This window comes from Pinus tabuliformis, chromosome 3_1 (assembly GCF_031772625.1).
Source record: "Pinus tabuliformis cultivar Carrire ecotype Pingquan chromosome 3_1, CPIR1, whole genome shotgun sequence".
Classification (NCBI taxonomy): domain Eukaryota; kingdom Viridiplantae; phylum Streptophyta; class Pinopsida; order Pinales; family Pinaceae; genus Pinus; species Pinus tabuliformis.
In genome coordinates this window covers 583247864-583272920 of record NC_142301.1, presented here as the reverse complement: position 1 = coordinate 583272920, position 25057 = coordinate 583247864, and the positions used below count along the sequence as shown (strand labels likewise).

At 37.5% G+C, this 25057-nt stretch overlaps 2 pseudogenes; both read left to right on the top strand.

The window, feature by feature from the left end:
* Positions 1-4670: 4670 nt before the first annotated feature.
* On the top strand, positions 4671-5440 carry LOC149188355 (fasciclin-like arabinogalactan protein 8 pseudogene; annotated as a pseudogene).
* Position 5441: 1 nt separating this feature from the next.
* LOC149188354 (cell division control protein 48 homolog E pseudogene) lies at positions 5442-7423 on the top strand (annotated as a pseudogene).
* Positions 7424-25057: the final 17634 nt, after the last annotated feature.

Here is a 25057-nt window from a genome sequence, read left to right as displayed (position 1 = left end):
AGGAGCATCCATATACATATGCCGGTTTTTGTGGATACAATCACATATATGTTGATGTGAAGAGAAAATGTGGGCCAGACTTAGGATGAAAGGAGTCTGACATGGGTCTGACAGAGACCATCTGGTACAGATTCAGGGGGAGAATATACTTCTAATAATTCATTGTTGTCATTATCTTAGAAGAACTTGGTTCTTTCACAATTGTTTTTGGTTTCAGGTGGAACATGTGTTGAGGGAGAACATGGTTACTGGTCTGAATGATGATTAACAGATGCTACTGATGATAGTTGTTGATGACTATCATAATCTTGTTGTAGATATTTTGTATGTATGTCATGTATATCTTGTTTCCCCACTATTCCTAGGATGGATGATGTAATGTTCTTGTTTTATCATGTGTAAACTTTTGGTGTATCCCCACTTGGTTGGGAGATGGATGTATGTATGAGTCTTTGGCGATAGGAAGGTCATTTATAGAGTCATGTTCTTTCTTGTAGAACATCTTTTTGCAGACCTAGCCTACAGTCAGGGGGATCATGGACAACATAGCAGAGCAAAAGATTTCACATGTACTCAGGGGGAGCATCACCCTTTGCCCTTGATGACAAAGGGGGAGAGTGACTTGGAGTGACTCAGGGTTTCCATCAAGTCCAAAGGGGGAGATTGTTGGCATTATGACACAGGTTTGGCACTATGACACAGGTGTTATCCTTGATGGAAAATCAATCAGATGGCAGATCATAGTTCAAGCTCTCAAAATGAAGGAAAAAGATATATATGCAATTTCCTCTTCACCAAGCCGCGTACAAACGTGGGATCACCGATCAAAAGGCGCGTGTGCGTATGCACACACTTTCATGCAAGGAAAAGTGTGTACATGTGGGAAAACTTGTTTTTTACTCCATGGAATTTGGTCCTTGGTATTTGGACCTATGGTTTTGAACCATGGTATCTCGTCCGAAGTGTTGAACCCAGGTATTTGGACCTAGGTATTGGTTCTAAGTGGTTTTGGACCATGGTATTGAGTAAGGCCTAAGACTATAAAAGGGGAAGGAGATCATTAGGCAAAGGCATTCACTCAAGGATTGAATATCTTATGAAGAGAAAGATCTAGAATACTAGTCATTGGGTTATGGTGCATAGCTGGATCTAAATCAAGGAGGAACCTGAGCGCTAGAAGAAGGATAAGTTCTATTGATGGGTCAAGATCTTAAGGCTTGAATTGTAGTATCTTTGTGTGATTTTGATATGTTATATTTGGCCCATGAATTTATCTATAAATATGATAATCTGGGTATAACTGATCTATGAATAATTGAAAAGGGTAAATTATCTTTTATAGATCTGTACGCAGGTTCAACATAGCAAAGGCGTGTATACACGCTGGTTCGGTAATTCCAAACAACGTATATGCTGGTTTGCCTTAATACAGAAGCATATGCACGCAGGTTATTCATCTTGAAGTAGTGTGCGTCTCATAAAATATGTTTTAGCTACTTCTATTTATTGCTGCAGTATTCTGGGTTCAAGATTGGTTTCTCGTCACTGTTACTATATTCTGGTTACAACATTTAGAGAAGTGATTGATTGATTCAGTTTTGGTTGGTGCAAAGGGGATTGGTTGATGTAGATGCATTAGATGTTTGATTGATGTTATTTATGGACCCAGTCTGAAAATTTATGAAACATGGTCCTCATTAGAGAAGAGAAGGTTGTAACCTTCTGTAGGTCAGCACCTACGTACTAGTACATCTGCTAGTACAAAAGCTAGGGGGTTGTAGCTCCCTTCCAAGAGAAGCTGGAGAACGAGAGAAGGTTGTAGTCTTCTACAGGTAGAAGCTTGCGTACTGGTATAAGACTGCTCCAATACATAAACATTGTAAAAATAAGTTTCTAATTAAAGAAGATAGAGATGAATTGCAACAGGTGGTTTTCACCCACATTGGGTTTCCACCTTATATCATGGTGTTCATGTGTGCTTCTTATGTGTGATGATCTGTTATGTTTTACTGCACTTGTTTACTATTCATATGGTTAATAATGTTTTGATGCATTCATTGAAGATCAACTAACTGAATCATAAGTTTACTGGATATATGCTAGATACATTAAACACAGTTGTGTATATACGCATGTTGGGCCTCACAATGGTCCCTATTTTCACTCCATTATTCACCAATATCTTCACATTTTACCTTCATGTCACCTCCATTCCACCTCCACATCATTCCATTTACCTCATTATTGGGTTATAACTATGCTTTTCCAAAGTTTATTAATTCTTAACATTTTTAAGTGAATTTATGGCTAAACTTTCGAAAATAATATGCTTATACTTATACCTAACAATTAGAATGAGTTTGTTGACATGTGTAGGTACAAAGGAAGCTTCCAGGGCATCTTTATGTGGCCTTGAATGATCAAATTCGAATTTGATAAGATAAGCCTCATGGAAAAGATCATGGAGAAAATGATGGACCTCATGGAGGAGATCATGGAGGATAGGGTTATGTGTCTAGATGGTTGAGAAATGTATGGAACTAAAAGAGAGATTAGTGGATCATCATTATGAGTTTGTTATCTCATCCTATTGTATAAATAGGAGTACCTCCTCCATTCCAAAGGGGAGGACTCTTAGAGCATGTATCCAAACTTATGATGGAATAGAATAAAGCTTCATTTTACATATATTTCCATTATCTAGTTTTAGATTTAATTTTCCTTAATGTAGTATATGGAATAATTTGTCTTGTTCTTAAGAGAATTGAACTCACTCTAAAAGGATGAGAGAAAAATTTTATTTCATATTAGATTTTATTTCATTTAATTGCTTAGATGTTTGAGGATTTGATTTGTTTATGATTGATGAATGAGTTTTAAATTAGAATCTTATCAGCATATGAGAGAACAACCAAGGGTCTAAGTTAGACTCTCTCTCCATTTGATTTGCATGATAATTGGAATTCATTCTTTTGCTTTTATGTTTCAAGTATCATATGAGGAGAAGACCACGAGTCTAAGTTAGGCTCTCTCTCCATTGATTTATATGGTAATTGAAATTCATTCTTTTGTGCTTTTATGTTTCAAGTCATTTCATTTCTTATGCTTGTGAATGAATCTTAGTTTAGTTTGGATTAGTACATGAGAGGACAATCAAGAGACTAAGTTAGTCTCTCTCTCTCTACTTGAATCTGAACAACAATTAAGTTCATTCTCTTGTCTTCATTTCAAGTTTCTAGTTTTATGTAATCAATGATTTCGCTATGATACTGTAGGGAAGGACAACCAGGACCTCCTTAGTTAGGAGCCTCTTCCCTTGCATATTATATTGAATCGTAAATAATTTAGCTAGACATAGAGTTAGTTGCCTACTCCTGCATATATTTTGCTGGCATCATCACAAGCTTACGAGTTTCCCTGGTTGATAATTTAATGCAGCAATTTAAGCCCAATAAATTGCCCAACATTTTGGCGCCGTTGCCGGGGATGGTGCTAAGGGATTAGGAATTAGAATTTAATTCAGTATTTATTTTTCTTTAGACAAAATAATTTGTGAAACCTGGTGACAGCAGGCTCTTCACAAAGGAATTTAAGTTTGAGTTTTCTGATGTTTTAATGTTTAGCTAGTTTTAAATTTCGTCTTTTCAAAAACACCCCCCTGCATGAATAAAAACAAATCAAGTGATTAGTATGCTCTCTTCCTACGCTCCATGCAATCAGGAAGATCAGAAAATCTATTGATTTTGTTCAAATATAAATACTCTTGCTGGAGAACTAATTTGCAAAAAGACAATAAAGAATTTTGTGAATGAAAAAAAAACATCTTTAAATTTTTAGATGAAATTTAGTTTTTAATTTTAGATTTAAAAAATAAAAAAATTTAGTTTTAACTTTTAGATTAAAAAAATTCCACAAAATAATAATAATATATGTATCATATATACACATATTATTATTATTAAGAAAAAAAAAAAAAAAACTAACCATTTCTTTTGTTTTTTAGATATTTAAAAAAAAATTCACAACATAATAATAATATATATATCATATATATACATATTATTACTAAAAAATACACAAATAAAAAAAACCATTTGCAGCTCGTTCTGTTTCTTGGGGGTATGCCATCCAGATTTATAACAGAATCGAGACTCCTCGCATACTGGAATACCCCATGCTGACATTCTGGCCCTGGATGTATGGAAAATACCCCTTCATGTTCAATACTCGGCCCGTCCCCAAAAATCGCTGCGACAGACCCAGGGTTTTGTTCATGGAGGCGGTTAATTTTATTAATGATAATGATACACTTGAGGGTGTTGTTAGCCACTACCAGACAAATGATGGTATCGACAGCAACCAGTGCAATCTGAGTAAAAATGTTTCAGACAATGTACACAGAATTGCAGTTTTCTCTGAAGTATAGAAGCATGATTTGACCCTGGCTCCGAGAAGGCCGTGCTGCGACATAACTTATCCTTACGATGGCAACAATATTGATATAAAAACCATTTGGGTACTCTCATTTCTGTTGTGTTTTCTCTGGTGGTAGCTCCGCTGAGGGGAAGTGTGTTCAGGACATTCCACATTGTGCTCTCCAGGGGTTTGTTGGGCTTTCAGAGCATCTGAGTGTATCAATTTTAGTGGTTTGGGGTCATTTTTCCGGCATAATGAAGATTTTATGGCTCGAATTTGTGTTTCTTATCCTGCTGAGCTTACAGTGCTCTGCAACTGCGTTCAATATCACGATCTTGGCCAAATTTCCAGAATACAGCAAGTTCAATCATGATCTCTCGCGGACGAAGCTAGCGGACAAGATCAACAGCCGACAGATGATTACAGTTCTGGCGTTGAGTAACAGTAACATGGACGTGCTCAGTGGCCTGGATCTTGCCTCCCTCAAGCATGTGCTCAGCCTCCATGTGGTGCTTGACTTATTCGATCCCAAGAAGCTCCACGAGATCACTAACGGGACAACGCTCAGCACCATACTCTTGCAGATCACGGGAATGGCCCCAGGCAATAGTGGCTTCATCAGCATTACAGATCTGAAGGCTGGAAAGGTGGGGTTTGGCCTCGTGGCACACGGCGCCAAGCTGGATGCCACGTACATCAAATCGGTGAAGCAGGAGGGCTACAATCTGTCAGTCATCGAGGTGAGTAAGCCGATCACGACCAATGTGGCGAAGGCGCCAGCCCTGCGCCCTCCGATGTGAACATCACTACCGTTATGATCAAGGGCGGGTGCAAGATCTTCGCCACCATGATCTCCACCACCGGCGTCGCCAAGACCTTCGAGGACGCCGTCCAGGGCGGGTTGACTGTGTTCTGCTCGACTGACCCTGCTTTTACTGGTGCCACAAGCAAGCTGCTGAAGAATCTGCCTAGTGATGACCAGGTCTCCATGTTGGAGTTCCACGTGTTGCCCATCTACAGTCCACTTGCTGAAGGGAACAAAGAAAGACTTTAGCACTGCAATACTTGAGCGTAAGAAGTCTCCTAATCGGTTAGTTGTGGATGAAGCCATAAATGATGATAATTCGGTTGTGGCTCTTAATTCGAAAACAATGGAAACATTGCAGCTTTTCCGGGGTGATACCATTCTTGTTAAGGGTAAAAAGAGAAAGGATACAGTTTGCATTGTTCTGGCTGATGATACCTGTGAAGAGCATAAGATCAGAATGAACAAAGTTGTTAGGTCAAATCTAAGAGTAAGATTAGGGGATGTAGTATCTGTTCATCAGTGCCCAGATGTTAAGTATGGGAAGCGTGTGCATATTCTTCCTATAGATGACACAATTGAAGGTGTTACAGGAAACTTGTTCGATGTGTACTTGAAGCCTTACTTCTTGGAAGCCTATCGCCCAGTAAGAAAAGGAGACCTTTTTCTAGTACGAGGAGGAATGAGAAGTGTAGAATTTAAAATCATTGAGACAGATCCTGGTGAGTATTGTGTTGTTTCTCCAGATACTGAATTTTTTTGTGAGGGAGAGCCAATAAAACGAGAAGATGAAGACAGATTGGATGATGTTGGCTATGATGATGTTGGTGGTGTAAGGAAACAAATGGCACAGATCAGAGAACTAGTTGAATTACCACTAAGGCATCCACAACTTTTCAAATCCATTGGTGTTAAGCCCCCTAAGGGTATTTTGCTTTATGGTCCTCCTGGTTCAGGAAAAACCTTGATTGCTAGGGCAGTGGCAAATGAGACTGGAGCTTTCTTTTTTCTAATTAATGGTCCTGAAATTATGTCAAAGCTTGCTAGAGAAAGTGAAAGCAATCTTAGAAAGGCTTTTGAAGAAGCAGAGAAGAATGCCCCTTCTATCATTTTCATTGACGAAATTGACTCCATAGCTCCAAAGAGGGAGAAAACAAATGGTGAAGTAGAGAGGCGCATTGTATCTCAACTATTGACATTGATGGATGGCCTAAAATCTCGATCTCATGTGATTGTCATGGGAGCAACAAATAGGCCTAACAACATTGATCCAGCACTTAGAAGGTTTGGTAGGTTTGATCGTGAAATTGACATTGGGGTTCCAGATGAAGTTGGTCGACTGGAAGTTCTTCGCATCCACACAAAGAATATGAAGCTTGCTGAAGATGTTGATCTTGAACGTATTTCAAAGAATACACATGGCTATGTTGGGGCAGATCTTGCAGCTCTTTGCACTGAGGCTGCACTGCATTGTATTAGGGAAAAAATGGATGTAATTGACTTGGAAGATGAAACTATTGATGCGGAAGTTTTGAATTCTATGGCTGTTACAAATGAGCACTTTCAGGCTGCACTGGGCTCTAGTAACCCTTCTGCCCTGCGTGAGACTGTTGTAGAGGTGCCAAATGTTTCTTGGGAGGATATTGGGGGTCTGGAAAATGTCAAAAGAGAGCTTCAGGAGACTGTGCAATATCCGGTGGAACATCCAGAGAAATTCGAGAAGTTTGGTATGTCTCCCTCTAAAGGTGTTCTATTCTATGGACCTCCTGGTTGTGGTAAGACGCTTCTGGCAAAGGCCATTGCCAATGAGTGTCAGGCCAAGTTTATCAGTGTGAAAGGCCCAGAGCTCCTAACAATGTGGTTTGGAGAAAGTGAAGCCAATGTGCGCGATATTTTTGATAAGGCTAGGCAGTCAGCACCTTGTGTCCTGTTTTTTTGATGAGCTTGATTCGATTGCTACCCAGCGTGGTAGTAGTGCTAGAGATGCTGGGGTGTGACAGACAGAGTTTTGAATCAGTTGCTGACTGAGATGGATGGCATGTCTGCCAAGAAAACTGTTTTCATTATTGGAGTTCGGCTTTATTACGACCTGGTCGCCTTGATCAATTAATATACATACCCTTGCCTGATGAAGCTTCCTGCTTTCAAATCTTAGAAGCAATAACGAGATGGATGCCAGCAAGCTCAAGAATGAGTTCCTAGAACTCCTGCCCATGCACCTTGATGATTATCCTGGTAGCGAGGCGATTGATGATTATCCTAGAGATTGCGAGCGGTGGGAGATTGCCCTCCATTTCTGGGCTGATGAGGAATACATTTCCATCAATCTTGCCGATGGTTGTCAGCTCTATGGTTTGGCTTACGGTTTGTTGTTTTTTTAATTAGTTTTTTATTTATTATTTACAACTAAAAAATTTCTAAAAAATTCAACATAAATAATAAATTAAAAACATTTGTTTTTAATTTGTTATTTAAATAAAAAAAAATTGTGTTGTTTGTTATTTAAATAAAAATAAAATATATTTTGTGTTGATTTAATATTTTGGATTAAAAAAATAAAAATCAAAACAACACAAAATAATTTTTATTTTTAATTTTAATAAAAAAATAAAAGGATTTTCTTATTTTTATTTTATTTTTAATTTAAAAAAAACAACACTAACTTCATTTTAGTAAATAAAATTTTGTTGATTTTATAATTTAAAAAAAACATTTCAACTTAAATAATAAATTAAAAAAATTATGTTTTTTAATTTGTTATTTAAAAAAAAAATCTAAAGCAATAAATAAAATCAACAAAACAAAATTAGGTTTTCATTTATTTGAATATTTTCTTTTTAAAATTTGTTGTTTAAAAAAATAATAATAATAAAATTATAAAAAATAAAAAAAATAATTAAATAATTAAAAAAAAAAAGAGGTTCACAAAATTCACACAGCTTTGAAAATAAAAAAATGGAATATTTGGAAACGAATTTCAAAAACCAATTTATCAAACATTGGAGGATTCTTGTTCAATAGCTTCAAGTTGGCATTAACTCATCACAACATTCTGTTAAACGCTTTTATGTGACATACTCATATGCAGAACAAAACAGATATTTCTCATGTCAATCTTTTTGCAAAGTACATTTCATAAACAGGGAGTATTAATTTTCATGGTTGTTTTTAAGAATGGATTGAAATTGATATCATGAATTGAGTTACTTTCAACACTTTGATTTTTCCTAAATCTGTTTTATTTGGTATGAAATTTTTGCATAAGAATCATGAAGCAAATGCACAATTCTTCTTGAACAAACTTATGTTTTCTTTCTGCCAAGTTTTTTTCACAGGTTACAGGATAACAAAGTGATCATTCAGGAGATTACATTGTGACGACAATTAGTCTTCCAAAGACTAATTTCATGAAAAATTCTGAAGACAAATCCATCTCCACAACCACTACCTTCCACCTCCCTGAAAAAGATTTTGAATTCCACCAATCGTACATCCATAAGGCGTGACACTTCCATATCCATTTTTCACAGCAAGAGTTCTTATTTCATACACCATGCATTTCCTTACATCCATCCATTTTCCTTGTCATTACCAATCCCCTTCATTTCCACCAATAAAACCCTGCTTGAGTCAGAGTCCTAGAGTCTAAAGTATCATTGAAAAAAAACCTAGGGGCTTGCATGCCTTAATGGCAAGTACTCTTGCCAATGAACAATGGGAGTACATTAATATCCCTTGTTCGTTGGATCTTGTAGGTGACTCGACTACGACAAATTTATTCGTACCTACAAAGATATGTTAGGCATCCTGACTCCCATTGGAATCAATGGTGGGAGCTCTTGTGTTGGCTAAGGGCATTCATTAATGGCCACTAAGTCAACAACTTCTTGCTATGTTCGACATTGACACATTTAATCACATAGTAAGATTTGTGCCATCGAGCGTTGAAGACTTGAAGACCCATATTTTGTAGCAGATGAAGCCAATTTCCTTTCATCAGTTTGTCATCACTTGAGGACAAGTCAATCAATAAGGCTGGGAGGGAAATGTCACTTATATATTTTGTATACCTTCCAAGCCTTATAGATTTTCAGCCATATTCAGCAGACTCATCAGATTCATCATCCAGCAGCAGAGGATCCAACAACATATACAACTTTCAGCCATGTTCCGCAGACTCCTCAGATTCATCATCTAGTAGCAGAGGATCTAACAGCCGATACGATAATACAGATCCATCTTTCATCCACAAATTGAAGAAGCAACTTCAGAGCAGAATTGTGGCAGCTAAACATGCATGATTCATCGATGATTTTCCAAACCAAGTAAAGAGGACTATGAACAACAGTCTTTGCCGCCACACGTGCACAACTCTCATCCATTTTTGGAAGGGTAAGTTAAGGTATGATGTTTTCTAACTTTTAACCATTAAATTCCTTGAAAAGTTAGAATAATAATTTTTGGAAAAACTTCACTTCCTTTCCCCTTCTTTTCCCCATTTCACATAACTGCCCAAACCATCCGTTTAAGGGGAAGGATACATTTACATACATGCTTTGTCACATTCATATCCACAGTCATATATCACATTCTAAACCCCACTTACCTTCAAAATATATTCACTATTACATGAGAATACAAATGGCTTTGAAAAAATCATTTAAAAGATAATTGGATGCCAATACAATCATGGTTGTTACACAAGAACCAACCATGATGCATTCCTACAAAAATACTCTGCAACAAAAATCACATTATCAATATGCAAAGATCATACATTGAATGCAACAAACAAAATATGGTTGAAACACAAGAACCAACCAAGTTGTAATTCATCAAAATAACGCTTTGCAAAAGTTATGTAAATGATATCATGCAGAGTTTAAGCCAAAGCTCAAAGTACCAAAAAGTAATGTAATAGATTGCATGAGGACATGCAATACCTTTAGTTTGGGGCAGATGTTGGGCCTCATAATGGTCCCTATTTTCACTCTATTATTCACCAATATCTTCACATTTTACCTTCATGTCACCTCCATTCCACCTCCACATCATTCCATTTACCTCATTATTGGATTATAACTATGCTTTTCCAAATTTTATTAATTCTTAACATTTTTTAGTGAATTTATGGCTAAACTTTAGAAAATAATATGCTTATACTTATACCTAACAATTAGAATGAGTTTGTTGACATGTGTAGGTACAAAGGAAGCTTCCAGGGCATCTTTATGTGGCCTTGAATGATCAAATTCGAATTTGATAAGATAAGCCTCATGGAAAGATCATGGAGAAAAATGATGGACCTCATGGAGGAGATCATGGAGGATAGGGTTATGTGTCTAGATGGTTGAGAAATGTATGGAACTAAAAGAGAGATTAGTGGATCATCATTATGAGTTTGTTATCTCATCCTATTGTATAAATAGGAGTACCTCCTCCATTCCAAAGGGGAGGACTCTTAGAGCATGTATCCAAACTTATGATGGAATAGAATAAAGCTTCATTTTACATATATTTCCAATATGTAGTTTTATATTTAATTTTCCTTAATGTAGTATATGGAATAATTTGTCTTGTTCTTAAGAGAATTGAGCTCACTCTAAAAGGATGAGAGAAACATTTTATTTCATATTAGATTTTATTTCATTTAATTTCTTAGATGTTTGAGGATTTGATTTGATTATTATTGATGAATGAGTTTTAAATTAGAATCTTATCATCATATGAGAGAACAACCAAGGGTCGAAGTTAGACTCTCTCTCCATTTGATTTGCATGATAATTGAAATTTGTTCTTTTGCTTTTATGTTTCAAGTATCATATGAGGAGAAGACCACGAGTCTAAGTTAGGCTCTCTCTCCATTGATTTATATGGTAATTGAAATTCATTCTTTTGTGCTTTTATGTTTCAAGTCATTTCATTTCTTATGCTTGTGAATGAATCTTAGTTTAGTTTGGACTAGTACATGAGAGGAAAATCAAGAGACTAAGTTAGTCTCTCTCTCTACTTGAATCTGAACAAAAATTAAGTTCATTCTCTTGTCTTCATTTCAAGTTTCTAGTTTTATGTAATCAATGATTTCGCTATGATACTGTAGGGAAGGACAACCATGACCTCCTTAGTTAGGAGCCTCTTCCCTTGCATATTATATTGAATCGTAAATAATTTAGCTAGACATAGAGTTAGTTTCCTACTCCTGCATATATTTTGCTGGCATCATCACAAGCTTACAAGTTTCCCTGGTTGATAATTTAATGCAGCAATTTAAGCCCAATGGATCTACAAGGTGGGAGCTGATTACAAGGAGTGGGAAATGATGAGGTGGTAATGGGGACCAACGGTCCAAAAATGGCAATGTACCTTTGCTTCCAACACATAACCTCACCTCGAATCACCATAAGAGGAAATTAAAAATCGTTCCCATGCATTCATGCATTTCACCTCCTCGAAAATCCCTCACTCAAGTTGCTCTCATACCTAGGCAACCCACCAAAAGAAATACTCCATTGTTCCACTTCACAGGAATTCATACATGATTGCACAAGAATTCCTGCAGGAGCATGCATAGGAATTCCTACAGGATACACAAAGACAGTCTACAGGATTGGCAGAGAAGAGTTCAGTAGGGATATCATGGGATTTGGCCACTGCAAACAGTGTAAAGAGGTAGGCTCTGAAATTACATTCCCCTTTGCAAGTAAATGAACGAAGAATACTCTAAATTTGAGTGAATTTAGCCACTGTGTGAAGGGAATTAAATACATAGTCATCTATATTTTTCTCCTGCATTTGAAAAATTGTTTCAACCCCCTCATTTTCTCCTCAAGATTGACCAGCAAGATCAAAAGAGGGTTTAATAGGAGAGAGCCCACAAACACTGTGAGAGTCCAACAACACCCCCAAGTGCTTCAAATCTTCACAAAACATAATTGGATGGGGTTTTTCAAAAAATTCAGAGGGTATGATGATGAGATGGTTGAAGAATTTTCTCTCTCCCTCACTCCACACACCAAAATCCATGCCACTGTTGTAATAAGGGGTCTCACTATAAATCTCACCCTTGAGCTCTTTAGCAGAGTCACCACACTTCCCCTAGGAATACCATGGAGGAAAGAAGACAAAGGAGATAGCCCGGTTGCTGAAAGAAAATTATTTTTAGAAGGTGAGGAACCCAATGAGGACAAAAATGGAGTAAGGAGGGAAAGTCCACCATATCCATGGAATGAGGTAGGCTATCAACTGATTAAATACATCTCATGTGAGGGTAGGTGTAGTGTTGTCTATGGCTATCATTTTAGGATCCTTGAAGAATTAAGATTTGGAGCAGAAGCACCCCCTCATCAAAGGCTTAGCATACCATACTTCTTGCTTCAATCACTCATAGACTCAAGCATCAAAGTAAAGGAGGGAAATTCACAACAATTGTCTCACCATGGGTTGATTAGGATCCTCATAGAAGATGCCCTCTAAAACCTCAGAACTCCTATAACATGGTGAGCTTTTAGAGACATGCCAGCAGTGGATAACATCAAAGGTCTCACTGTTGATATTAGTCCTATTGTTAGCGACGAGGAAGTAAAACAGGAAGAGGAAGATACAAAAGGGGATGAGGATGAGATGGATAAAGAAGGAGCTGACATAGAGGAACATGATGAATATGAACAAGAAGAGGGAGAAGAGAAGGAGGATGATGGAGAAATAGAGGAGGAAATTAGTGAGGAAATCAATAGAGATGATGAAGATCTACAAGAAGAAGAAGATAGGAAAGACAAAGAGGAAGAAGGAAATATACTAGAGGGATATAAAACAAGGAGGAGTCACCTAGGGTGTCTCCAAAGTCCACTGAGAGAGAGGCAACAACTTCCCTCACTCCTCTCAGCACCCCAATCAAGAAAAAAGGAAAAAGGCAGAGACAGACCCCACTATGTTTCAGAAGAAGAGCACAAGAATAAGATAGGGGAAACCACAAACATCAACAAAAATTCCTATTGTGATTGAAGATTTCCCTACACAAAAATACAAAATGCCTTCCCCTAAGTCCCCTATAACCTATGCGAGGAGGCCTACTAGTAGATGAACTTCGTCGAAGGGAAAGGAAATCCTACAGGATCCACAACAAACTCTACAGGAAGCAAAAACAATCCTACAGGATACTTTGTTGAATCTACAGGAGGCACAAAAATTGGAAAGGAAGGTAGGGGAGGAACAAGAAACTAAATAGGAGGACCAGAGACAAAAGAACCCAGCCCACAACCTAAACTGGAATCCTATTACCGGTTTATTGAAGGAGGCAGGGTCATACCTCAAAATTTTTCCATCCCACTATTCTTTGAGCTTGAGAAGGAGAGGGCCAGAACTCACAGATGGATGTAGATTGCCAAATCAAAGGGGGTGGAAGACATTGGGCACATGGAGGAGAAACTCAAGGAAATGGGAAGAGAGCTAAGTGGCTTGAGGGATAGAGAAGCTATAATGAGAAATCAACTAGAAACAAAATATGCATGGCTAAGGGGATAGCTGTAGGAAAGAGAGAACCAATTGGCATGTATGGCCAGCCTCTCCTTGGAGGAAATCCAGTGTAGGATGCAAGCTAAATCCTATGCTCTCTAGCTCAAATAATAATGGCTACAGTTTCATATTAAAACCGTAGCACAAAGGGGAACCATGCCATTTCAGGACTATAGGCAGTTTATTGATCTTTGTGATCAAAGTACACTAGAGGATAGGGCCAAAATGGCTGATATTTATTTGCACAACATGACACTCACATACATGAATGTATGGGACCCTAATGCCATGCTACGAGATCTACAATTAATGGCTTTGGCATCATGGATGAACCATAAGGAGTCAAGAGTTGTAGAGATGAAAAGGATATTTGAAACAGAGCAAACTGAACGTCTTTTGATAAGAACTAAACAATCAAATCCCATGGCCCTCATCAGTACGCATAATTTGATTGCAAATGACCCTCAGTTGGCACCTAAATATCTTATTGCCCAAGAGCAAGCAATTTCACATTTTGAGGACATGTTTAGGCTGATAGGAGATGCTAGTATACATGCTTGCCTGAGGAGATGGAACAACTTGCCATACAACTTAAAGATAAGAGAATATCACTCCCCTCAAAGGTTGAGAAAGGCACTCAACATGACACCTATGTATAAGAAACTATGCAAAGGTTGAAGGTCAATTGGATAGGCCTAAAAATCAATCCACCACTACTCTTAGGGATGCTAGAAGGGAGAAAAGAAGAAGAAGAAAAGAGGCAGTGGGAAGAGGTAGAAAAGAAAGTAGGCTTCTATGAAAAAGAAGAGACCACAATAGAGGCATGGGATGTCAGAGAGGCTGCCAGCGCCATGAAGGATATGGATATTGACTAAGTTGCTCAGAGGATGAGAAACACTTTTAGTAGGGGGGTGATGATGAGCCTCATCATTGGGTAACTATATGGGCCTTAATTCACCTCCTAGCTTAGTCAAACCAACTATTCTCATAACTTATTGCATGCTTTTGATTATATTTTGTTTATGAGGTGAGTTAGAGTTGGATATTTTTATTTGTGGTCTAATAAGCATTTAATGCAGGATTAAAGGATAAAATCAAGGAATTTTGGCAAAGAACAAGATCAAAACTAGAATGGGACAAGGGACAAGGATTATAGGAGGTAAATCCTCCTCATTTACTACCCCTCCATTCGAATATTCCTCCATCAGCTCGGAGTGGAAACAACCAAATCATGAGAACTAGAAGGCAGTCGAGCAAGTGAGAGACAAAGCACCAGTTTATCTCAGTTTGGGAGTTGAGCCTCCCTAAATTTTAAGGAAGTCGTTGGATACTTCAGATGTATAAGTAGAGAGGCCTAGAACCTTAGTAGGATTCGGATTTTGATTGTAAAAGTCTACCCTATTTTCAAGCTGCAAGACTTGTGACAGTTCTTTTGATGTAATTTGTTGTTTTGGTAATACGAACGAGTTTTGTTTTGAGCCAGCACTGAGTTAACTCATAGGGCTGAAGCTCTTGGGTTAGGGCCCAAACCTAGCAGCCAAGGCTCCTCCCTATTGTACAAGTATTCTTAGTGTAGATTCATAGCTTAATTATTAATTTTCTTATTAGATGCATTTTCATTACAAGTAGTGTAGATTAGATTGGTTGTGTGATAGTTTGCTTCCATTTGTGCCTTCTTTCAAGTAGCAGGTTAGAAAGGAGAAAAGGATCAACACAATGTTGTCAACAGCTGTATCGACCTCACTTCTTCCCTCCGGGACCATGACTTGAGGAAGGAACCCTTCAACAGACCCAAAAACACAGATTTCTAGTTCTTTTATGAGCTTTGGAGTTTGTTGTCTTTATTTCAGTATTTGGTTAATGTTGTAAGGTAGATTTCATTGTCATCTTTTCCCATCTCCATTTCTGCAATAAGATCTCACTCATTCTTTCATTCCCTACAACAACTTTCTTCATTCATAATATAGGTAGTTGATTCATTAGTTCTTCTTTTCTAGTTTATGAAAATGTATCTTGTTGCATAGTTTTTTTTGGAAGACACACATGTTTTATGTAGAGTAGGTGCTTCAGGAGGAGACTAAGAATTCATAGCCAACATCCCCCTTCCAATTCATCCACCTTAGCCATCTCTTGTCTTCACCATAACCCTCACTATTTTTTCATCATTTTTCATTGAAATTCTCCTAAACACATTGAGCGAATCTAGCCATCTCTTATCTTGGATATTGACTCCCATGTGCTCTTAGACCTTCTAACACTCCACACACACCTTTCCTAAGCCTCCCAACACCTCAGATTTAGCTCTCGACTATATCCTGTAGGTTTCCTGTAATTCCTACATGATAATCCTGTAGGTTTCTAGTACATCATGTAGGCTTTCTTGAAACGACCTGTTTTGAGGCTGAATTGATGGGAAACCTCTAAGAAGTCACAAAAGGCCTCCTATGGCACCTACACACCATCCAAACACTTCATAAACCTTCTATCCATCCTCAAACACCTTCAATCCACCTGTCACATCTAGAAGAACAATTAGTTTGCATACTTGATTTTGCCTAAAAAGACCAAAAAAAGTGAAAATAGATTTAGTTTAGTTTCTTTACTTCAGATTGTTTGATGCTTTATACTTTTGCAACTTAGATACTAGCATTTGTTTATTGTTGATTTAGCATTTCTGCTTATCATATCTTCTTAAATAGTTAATTAGGGTATGACGTGGTTTAACATTACATGTTGGCTTTCTCCATTACTGCAGTAGAGTAACTCTCTTAGAGTATATTTTCCTTTCTTCCATCAAAGAGTCAAGCTTCTTTCGACTCTATAGAAGTCTGGATTGGAACCCCTATGGTCTCTCGCCAACTGAATAGTGACAACAGGTAGAACCATCACTTTTACTTGTGCATACAACATTGTCACCTCCAAGTTTGTACGAACCCCGGGTTGATAAGTAACACTGGTAGCCCAGGAGTTGTAGCATCCTTGTTGTAATAGTCACGCTCATCACATGGTAGACCTATCAACATGCAACCTTAGAAGAAGCCTTAAGAAGTTGTGGAGCAGCCAAAAATGGAGAAGCAGAAAGGCGGTAGAGTGGATATATCCACTCAAGTAGAGACCTCCAACAAAGAGAGAGTTTGAGCCAAGTGGGCAGAGGGAGCACATGCATCCATACCTCTATGTGTGAGGTGGGGTGATGTGAATCTCTAGTCCAAGAGTTGCATCAAATTGGGAAGGGTCCATTGAGGTGTGTTTGTCTCATGGATCATTACCCTTGCTACAGTGGACCATAGTATTTAGTAGTAGGAGGATCAATGCCAATAAAATACTGAGAAGTGCAGAGGAGTGTTGATAGCATTGTAGGAGGCTCGATAGCAGAGTCAACATCAACACTGTTTTCCTAGTAGATAGTTGTAGACATAGTTGATTCAAGTTTATCTTTTATTTTTTGGATGCTTCTCAATTGCATATTTGGTAGTAGTAGCAACAACAGAGATAAGTGTTTCATGCAGTACATTCCAAAGGTGGTAGACCAGGGTATCTGTGAATCCCTTTCTTCCTGAGAGGGAGTGTTGAAAATGCAAAACAAAATTGCTAATTTAATTTCCCCTTGATTAAATTAGGAGAAATTCGAAATTCCACATTAACAGACAACTTGAATGAGTTAACTGAGGTGATATAGTTGTGATATAGGTGAATTTAACTCAGTGATATTTGTTAATTCAAGTTGGGGGAATGAGATTGAGTTGTGTACAATGATTCCTAATTTTTAGAAGCCCAGGTTGAGTTAATTTTAGTTTTAACAATTTAATTCAGTTAAATTGAGTTATGGTCATTTAAACTAGTTCCAACTGTTGGAGGAACTAGTGGAAAGTCTAGCAGTACTGTGTAACTTTTTTTCATAGTGAGTGATCATTTAGTTAACTGATCAATCAACCTAAATTAACTCATGCATGTAGAGAATTGAAGTTACCCAGTTGAGGTTGGAGTTTAAGGGAAGTGTGCTATCAATTGTAAACTAGTTCAAGTTGTACAGGTGGTGCATGCAGTCAGAGAATTGACCTAAAGGAATTGTGCAATCTAGATGAGGGAATTTCCTAATTAATAGGGGCCTAATTCCCAAGGAAGAAACACAAGGAAATATGAGCTTGGAGGATATGAAAACGAGCTAAGTATTGGCCAAGTCCAGTCAGTCAGGAAGAGGATGGAAGATATAGGGATAGGTTGAGTTGAAGTTTGATCAAATCATATTGTATTCATCCAGATTATTTGATTAATGCAATATAGAGAGTAAGGTGTTTCGAGTAGTTTATTTCACCTAGATAAATCTATGTGTATGTGTGTTGAATCTTGATGCATGTCAATGATTTTTGTTCTCATTTGTGAATTTACTTTCGCAGATTAGTAGAGTAGCTCCTAGCCTTGTGATTTAGAAAATTTCATGAGCCGTTTAGAATCTACACATTAATTTATACATATATTGTCTCTTCAATGTACCTACTAGGCCATGGGAGTTCATCACATTATATTTTATGGTTGGTTTTGTACGAAACAAGTGAGCACGGTTTACTTATTTGTGGTACCTATTAGATAAATTTAGTAAAATGTGTATTCTCACACCTTTCATAAATAACATTGGGGGATAAGACATAGCAATCTTGTTCTTTGAAATGACCTAGATGCACTTTGGGATAGCAAGGAGTATGCATTAGACAAATATACCAAATTTCATAGTGCCTTTTGGACTATAGTTTGGAATATTGGATGCATTTTAAAGAAATATATGGTGCTCCATCCACAAATAGATGGGTAGATAGGAGTGTTAGTAGGACATTGGTTCAACTTTTGAAGGGCGACACTAAAAACAATCTAAGAACATGGGATGCAAATTTGATGTATGAAACACCCTTATAATATAATAGTGTATTGGAAATATTAAGTCCTACTTGTGTTATGTGTGATCATATTTGTTGTTGTTATGAAAATCGGTCAGAGTTGTGTAGAGTTCATCTCTACACAAACAAATGTTCCGAGGTATTATGAGGTTGTTAAATCTAGTTGAACATGAGAGATTCTCTTCAACTAGTTAGCTCCTAAAGTGTTATGTGGTTGCGAATAATTTTTCAATGTTTTGTTAGTTTAATCTAGATCATGTGTCTTTTTTTATACAATCGTCATACATGTGTACAATTACATTGATTTAGAAGAGTGCACACCACAATTTTGTGTGTGTAATAATGTCTACTCTACCATTTAGTTACATGACATCAACGTAGGTGATGGACCTCCAAACTAGATACATTTTAAGGCCCATATGACCATCCTTCATCAAATTAAACCTCTATTTTTGCATTAAATTACATATTTTGAGCTGTGTTCATTAGGAAGGTTTAGAGATAATTTCATATTTGTGCCTACTATTATTTATTTTTGTAGAATATTCTGAGAATATTGGGTAGATTATGAAGATTTGGAGGATGATATAATTTAGGGACTTGCTCCCTGCTACAAGAGGACCAAGATAGGATATTAAAAGAACAAGATATCATGAAATCATTAACAAATTGTGGAGCTCCACTAATTAAGAAAATCTAGGAATGTGTTCCCTGTCATTTAATGAAGATTCCTAGTGTTGAGAACCATATCCACTTTTTAAGGGATTTGGAGGGGAAAGTTTCCTACTTTCAAGGAGAATACTTCCTCATCAATTTCTATAAGTAAAAAATCTAATTGGCCTATAGGGTATGTATTTCTTAGTCTTCTTGTGGAGAAAACTTGTTATTCAACAGCTCCATTTTGATTTCTAGTAGGTATGTACTTGGATTTACTCAAAGAAGGAAGTTTGGTACCATTTTTAACTTATAAAGCTTGGTTTCCTTCATAGGAATTTGAGTTTCCTTGGGCTTGGCCATTTCAGGAGCCTTAGAACCCTCTTTCACACTTCCTTTATTTCCTTTGAATGTCTTTTTCACTTGCATCTCTTATTTATGCATTTATGATTCAAGATTCTTTTTTTGTAGGTCATATCATTTAAATGATTCAAGTGAGTTGTTTTGTAGGCCATTTACAGAGTTAGAAGTATGATGCCTCTTGTTGTAGCATCTACAACCACCCTCCAAAATTTTGGCTTGCACCAATTTCGGAGCCTCCCTTGGAGAGTTTCACTTGATGACTACACACACTCGAGTTCACTTCGTGAGCTTGCGTGAGTCTTTACATTTGCCGTGCTTGTTTATTGCACTCAAGTCTCTACATGTTGATGTCTAAGTCATGCTTGTGACTGTGTTAAGGTTATGCTCAAAGTATTTGCTTCATATGTGTTTGTTGTGTTCGCCATGAAAGCATTTTTCAAACTCACATACGGAGTCACATTACCTGTCGCGCAAGTGTCGTCTTGATCATGAATGATCAATCACGACTGTTGCACTTGTCGCTTGAACCATCGGTCAATCATGTTGAACATGTGTGTTTGGATGTTTCGGTCGCTTCGTCGTCAAGTCATGTTAGTGTGTGTTCGTATGATCACCTATGCATCTTTCTACTATTCACACGCTTAGTCATTTTTGATGAAGTTCTGACGACCAGACTCGCCACTGACAGCCGAACCATCACCTTTCTTTCGACTTGATCGACTATCAACCAGAATAATGTAGAAGCACCAAGCTGGTTCTTTCAAGCTGTGCTTCCCGCAAGAAACTTAATCAACACTCATGATGGCCACCCGGATATTCAAACGACTGTTCATCTCAGAAATTGTGTAGTGCTCATGAGCAGGCCTCCCGCTGCCCATCAGTCAACTCAGCTCAGAAATTGCACAGAGATGATCAGTAGGCTGACCTCCCAGCCTTAATGCAATTTTCCTAGCTAGTAGCTCCCAGCAGCAGACTTCCTGTTCCATCTAGGAATTGCGTAGTTTCTGCTGCTAGTGACTGAGCAGCCAACTGGCAGTTTCCTTTGCGAATTACGCAGTTCTAGCTGCCAGTGGCCCCAGAAGCCAACTAGCAGTTCCCCCTGGGAATTATGTAGATCTAGTTTCCAGTGACACCCACAATGAATTGATAGTTCCCTCTGGGAATTGTGCAAATCTGGCTGCCAGTCTCCTGGGTATTTCCCCAGAAAAATTGCATAATCCCTGCCTGCTGACCCTTCATGCAACTCGATGTGTTCCTCTAGAAAATTGTGCAAATCTAGCAGTCCATCCCCTACTGACTGTTTATTCAGGAAAATGTGCAGAGCATGCCTACCTTTCCCTCCTACAGCCCAGACTGTCCCTCCCAAAACTTGCACAATTTTGCCTCTCAACTGAGCCAGACCTTGCAGACAGTCATTGATAACTTGGATTGTCTATCTCCATCTCTTAGTGACTCTTGCGTAGTTTTCATCAGTAGTTTCTCGAAGCCATCATCCCACATCACAGCCCTATTTCCTCTCCCGGTCACTTGCATTCGAATGATCATGTGTCGTGGTAGACTAGGAGGTTTTGGATTTGATGTCATCTTGTCATGAGTGACTGCAGGTACAGGTACACTAGCAAACATGTCAAGACGACAAATGGGATGAGCAAAGGGAGCACATGTAGATGGACAGGTTCACCAACGGATGAATGAACAAAGCATGCAAAGCAGATGAACGTGAGGAACATGCACCTTCGTGAACAAGTGAGCCTCTCAAACCTTCTAGCATGAAAGTAAGGAACAACATGCTAAAGCTTCATTAAGCGAACCAAGGACAATTGAGGACTCCACACACTTCACCATGCAGAGGTGAAGCTATGATACATGATGAAGAAATCCATCACTCAGCAACACTATAGTGACATGCACTCCAGTAGCAGCATAAATGTACTAGCATTGTCATGTCAAGTCATAAGTCATGTTGCCTGCATCTCCACTATGGGCTTGTTGTCAATTAATGTGATGTAACATGGAATTCCAAGAGACCCACTGTTTGAACATAGAGTCATGTAAGTCAAAAATTCATGGAAATTGAACGTTCATGAGGGTATTCGAACAACCACAAGGGTTAGTTTCACCCTTGGCTATAAATACCCCCCTCATTTGTACATGAAAGGGGTTTTCACCTCAGCTCCTCCCACATAGCCAAGAGAGTATGCAATATTTTCTTTGAGGAGTAAGTAGTGGTTCCAATGCCCCGCTGACAGGGTTAGTGATGTATGGTGTAAGGATTTGTCTTGGAACTTTCGCTCATTCCAAAAGCCTGTCAACATGCCAACACGTTTTCACACATGTATTCTATTTATTGTAAGACTGATCTTTAACACTTGTAATGCATGTTTCTTTAACCATGTGTTCTAAATCTAAACTGATTCATTTGTTGTAATGCATAATCTATTAATGGAAATATATTGTATATGTTTTTAATGTTGTCCCATCCATGTTGACTTCTTTGCCGAACATCAGATAGACCTTTCACATGAACCTTGTTGTAACAACCGTTGCACTCGTCTTGGACTGATTCATGAGTGTTGTACATGTTATTTTACCTTGTATGTTGTGACTTCCGCATTTGAGTGGATTGGTTGGCTGGAAGTTGTGTATGTCGTTTGTGTTGTGTGTTCCTAGCCGAGTTGGGACTGATCCCTTTCAACCCAGAACTCACCTTCACCTTTTTCACCTCACAACGAAAGAACCATTGACACAAGTATAATTACACTAACCAAACACGTGAACTTCATTTCTCGAACACAAAGTGAACCACTCTCCTGTGTTGACAAGTAAGATTTGAGGCAAATCCTTAAGACAATGGCAACCTGGCCATCATACCAGATGGGACTCCCACACCAAAAGGTGTGAGGTCTAGTTGGGACTTCATACTGAGGTGATCCCCTGAATGTTGGCGGGTCCAAAACCATCAACACATCCTTAGAAAATATTTGAAAATTCATATTCATCACTGAGCTACTCGGATTGGTTTACTAGTTCACAAATCTAGAATTTCCGAAAATCCCTTGTAGAAAAATAGTAGTATTTTTCTACTATTTTTTAGAGCATGTTAACAAGCTTCATTTGAGTTAATTCCACTTGTATTGGGTCATAAAAAAATTTAAGTTAATAAAAAATGTTTACACCATAACATTTTCACTTTATTAGGTTAGACATTTGGTAGGTTAACTAACTCACTAGTTCTTGAATTTTTTGTTTTTTAGAATAGTAATTTTTATTTTTATTTTTATATTTTACCACATGTTAACTTGGATATTTTGGAGTGAATCCAATTGGAACAGAGTTCTAAGACATCCTACTTAATAACACAATTTTTCCTGTCTCATTTTCATTTGATTTACTTGGGCATTTGACAAGTTATCTCACTCCTATAGAAAAATAGGGCCTCCGGTAGCACCTCCTCTAGCAATCTTGTAACACTCTTGTAGTACATGTAAACTTGAATAGATCTACTCCAAAAGCTTTTTTTTGTCCATTAGGCTTGTATAATGGCCCCCCAAGCTCCAAAACCATGATTGAGTAAGACTGAAAACCTCTTAATACTTGCCTCTTCTCCATTGCAATTCACCACTACACTTACGGTTAGTGGACATATTCATGACTTAAAGAGCATAATGATGATTTTTATGATTACATTATTCAGAACCTTATGAACGTCATTGAAAAATATATCTTGAATGCAGTGATTGAAGAATGATTTCATTTTGTTTCATACATCTTAAGCTATGGGTTCCATTTCCAAAATTGATATTTCTACTCCACAAACTAGGCTTCCTTTTGATGTACCATTTACACTCTGCAAATATAGTAATGTTTACATTTTTCCTAATAGGATTAAAATTTACATTCATGAAAACTAGAATAGCCTTTCCTTTTTGAAAAAGTAACTAGAATTTCCTCTCTACAAAAGTAATTAGTTTTCCTTTATGCAAATAGAGTAAGAATTCCATTTCTGCAATTTGTTTAGGCTTGGATTTCATGGAATTCACTTTGTTGCATCATATCAATGAAAGAAGGACACAATGCATGTTGAACATATAGTGTCAACACCTCTTAAGTTTGTACAAACCTCGGGTTAATAATTTAAGTTCGTAACCTTGGGAGTTGCAACATTCTTCTTGCAATATTGGGGCTCATCACTTTTTGACGTCATTGTCAGGGAGGTGTCCAAGTATGCATTATTTTCTTCCATAATTGATTCATTTATTTAAATTTCTGCAAGAACAAAAAAAAAATCATTGGGCATATTTCATTTAAAAGACTAAAAAATTACATTGCATTAGTATTCTCATTCATTTTTTTTTATAAAAAGACAAAGAAATATGATTCTCCAACACCAAACCCCCCCATTTGGTAATGTGGTGCAGTAAGAACCACATCACCATCCAATTTTGCAAGAAGAAGAAGAAGAAGGTGGCAAAGAAAATGAAAATGCTGAAATATAAGAAAAGTGCCTAAAAAAGTTAAAACAAAATATAAAAGGAGAATAATAAGCAATCTGAAGAGATAACTTCCCTCCAAGCCAAAATATAGGAGCCCCAAGCCTATCAGAAGAAGCCAAGCACTAGGGGAGCCATGACCAAACAATTTAAAGAGGAATCTTTCCTGCTATGGGAAGGTAGAAATTTTCTACATGAAAGTGTTGGATAGCTACATTACAGATTAGGGAGGCCACCAAGGCCATGAAAGAGGTACAATTCGGTCACTAAGTTTCTCAGAGGATGAGCAACACTTTTAGTATGGTGGTATGATGGGCCTCCAAATTAGATACAATTTAAGGCCCATCTGACCATCCTTTAGCACAGTAAACCTCTCTTTTTGCATTATATGACATATTTTGAGTTATAATGTGTTCATTAGGAAGGTTTAGAGATAATTTCATATATGTGCCTAATATTATTTATTTTGTAGAATATTGTGAGAATATTGGGAAGATTATGAAGATTTGGAGGATGAGATAATTTAGGGACTTTATCCCTGCAACAGGAGGACCAAGATAGGATAATAAATTAACAATATATCATGAAATTATTAACAAATTCTGGGGTTCCACTGATTGAGAAAATCTAGGAATGTTTTCCCTATCATTTAATGAAGATTCCTAGTATTGAGAACCAGATCCACTTTTTGAGGGATTTTGGAGGGAAAAGTTGCCTCCTTTCAAGGAGAATGCTCCCTCATCACTTTTTATAAGTACCAATTCTAATTGGCCTATAGGGGCATGCATTTCTTAGTCATCTTGTGGATAAAACTTGTTATTTAGCTGCTCCACTATCATTTTTAGCAGGGATGTACTTGGATTGATTCAAATAATGAAGTTTGGTGCCATTTTTAACTTCTAAAGCTTGGTTTCCTTCATAGGACT